Source organism: Pimephales promelas, chromosome 18, assembly GCF_988280905.1.
Source record: "Pimephales promelas chromosome 18, fPimPro1.hap1.1, whole genome shotgun sequence".
NCBI lineage: Eukaryota > Metazoa > Chordata > Actinopteri > Cypriniformes > Leuciscidae > Pimephales > Pimephales promelas.
The window spans coordinates 21275969-21278847 of record NC_142786.1 but is presented as its reverse complement, the minus strand read 5'-3'; positions in this window follow the sequence as shown (position 1 = coordinate 21278847).

Below are 2879 nucleotides of genomic sequence, written 5' to 3'. Positions count from 1 at the left end.
GGCTGTCTTTTTATTTCCTCTCTGTGGATGGTAGTCTAAAGTGGTGGGCGTGCTTTCTGCATTTTTTTGGTCATAGTTCGCATCGTGTTGTGATCATCCAGTGCCAGATCCAACAGCTGAGCAGATTGAGTTGAGATTATCAGGCTGGGGTACGAGTCTGAGTGTCACCACACATGAATTCAAGTGTTTGTTCGATTATTATTCCCATGCTATTTTTGTCTTGAAGGAGCCTGAACCAACTGTCTCCATGGATACAGAGGGAAGAGGATGTTTTGGGGGGGGTGGGGGGGTAGACAGATGAATGTTTATCGAGGTATCGGACTGTTATGATTATATAAGCATGTTTTTCTTCGCCCATAGCACTAACTAATAATGCTTGAGCAGTGCATTGTTGTTTTTTTACAGTCTTCAGTCTTCAACACTGCATTCTAGGGCGATAAATACCTTCAGTATATGTGGTGTAAAAGAGACTACAGTCAAAAACTTAATGAGCTGTAAATGACGTTTTAAAATGTGATGATGTAATTAAGTTCACTGGCGTCTTTCCTCCTTGGCTGTTGCCTCTCAGATGCCCTTCATATCCGGAAGTACCTGTGTTTTACAGTCTAGCTTCATAATACAGCTCGGTATTGATAGGGTTTGCTTACTTGTTTCAATCACAAATCAAAAGCTCTCATTTTGATTCGATATGATCCGATATGATCGGTTTCATTTAATTCTCTCTCACCTAATGCTATAAATTATACAGTGTACAGTGAACCTTTAACTTGTATAATATATACATATACCTACATATACATATGTACATATATATATATATATACACACACACACGCATATACGTATACGTATGTGTGTATGTACATGTACATTGACACATACACACAGACACACAGTTGCATAGTTGTGCATGGAGTCAATCGTTTTTTTGGGGGGGGGTTTTTTGTTTTTGTTTGGTTTTTTGGGTGCCGACACAATTTTTGTCCAAGTCGTCATAAAAAGAAATTATGAAAACCTGCAAAAAAAAAAGCAACAAAAAAACCCCAGAGAACCAACAAAATATTAATAATTGATCATGTTGTAGTTATTTTATGCTTTTTGTTTTCCTTTTAATTTTGTTTTGCAGGGCAAAAAGAAAATCTGTAGCTGTAGTTTGCCTTTTTTTATTTTCCAAATAATTTAGTCCGATAAAAAGCCTATACCGTAACCAAGTTTAGTGTTGTTTTCCTTCATATTTTTATGGTTTAACCAAACTTATTGGGTCATTAAAAGCAATACACACATATATCGTGTAGCTGTTGTTATAACAATGTGTAAAAAAAAAATAAAAAAATTTAAACTCATAAACAGTTCACAAGAGCATATGCTTGACAGGTTCATTGACGATAGTTTGTGGGTCAGACCACACACTGGCTATGTTGTATGTTTCTCATTCACTAGAACCAGTTTTGAAGATTATTTTGTTCATGATTGCTATTTTATATCAAATTAAATTCGGACTGCAAACTCAGGTCAAACTTATTTTGCCTTTATTAATAAATGCTGAACGAGTCAAAAGCGTTTTCTGCTTTTTAGCAGTGGTGAAATAGTTAGATAATGTTTAAAGGATGGTGATTAATCAGAAAAAAAATCGGTATTTTACTTTTAAATAATTTTACTTTTACTCGCACAACTCATTCAGCATCCATTTCTTGTTAGTCAATAATATTTCAAGGAAGCAAAAATAACTTAAGATGGATCATCATGGCTATTCATGATCAATCTGCTGAAAGCTCATTTCGAGTTCAATGCTTCATTTCCCAAACTCTTTTGACCTCAACCAATCAAGCACTGACAAAAAGCAGGTGTGAAATTCTCCCTGCGAGTGTACCGTAAGAGAAATGTAATATTGCGATGAGGAGACATTTATTGAGCGAGACAGGTGTGTGTGTTTGTATATAAGTATGTGAATATCAGTGTGTTTAGAAGAGTTGACAGTAGCTGCATTGTTGACATACTGCCAGATATTCTGACCTTTGACCTTTCGAGATGAATCCATCGCTGATGACGCAGGTGAAAGTGTCATTAGAGAAAGCTGAGAGGGCGAGAGCTGGATTATTTGCATGTGTTTCATGTTAAGTAAGGCGGAATGCTTTGAAGAGCCTCGGCATTGATTGGCATACTGTAGGCATTATGAACAAGTGTATCCTTCCCAGCAGGAGCACGTCAGGACAGGAGTTATTTAAACATCTATGTTTATGTAATACAATAGCTCATACTAGAAAGCAGAATAAGGAACAGACTGTTTTACATTGCCTGAATATTTTTTTCTGGATAAGGTTTGCAGAATTATTCAGACAGATTGATGAATGTATTTACATAAATTTTAACATTGTTTTTGCATTCTTTCTTGGTCCAGTAATTATTATTTACATTTTTATAGAGTAAAAATCTACAGCTAGCGGTGCAATAATTGATTGAATTGATTTGCATTGGGTGGTTCTTTGCTTCCGCGTCCGCTATCTGTCCGTGGATTATTCCTACGTAAAGTAGCTAGTGGAAGTGTACAGGCGTGACTCGTGTGCAGCAATGACTGATGAACTGACGGAATACTGGAAGGCTGATGATAAAGGTTGTACAAAATTGGGCTCTTTTACAAAACAAATACAAAAATATGGATGTTTCTTTCAAGCTCTCCATCTTTCCATCTCTCCGTCCTGTGAACTTCACAATAGCGGCTGCTCTGCCCTCCGTCACAACAGAAACACAGAAAAAACACACAACCCTGAGGGCTTGAAGGACAACATGTGTGCATGTGTGTGTTAGAGAGCGATAGAACAGGGACCTTTAGGCTGAGATTACAGGTAAAACATCACACCTCAAGAAACAATGTTCTTGTT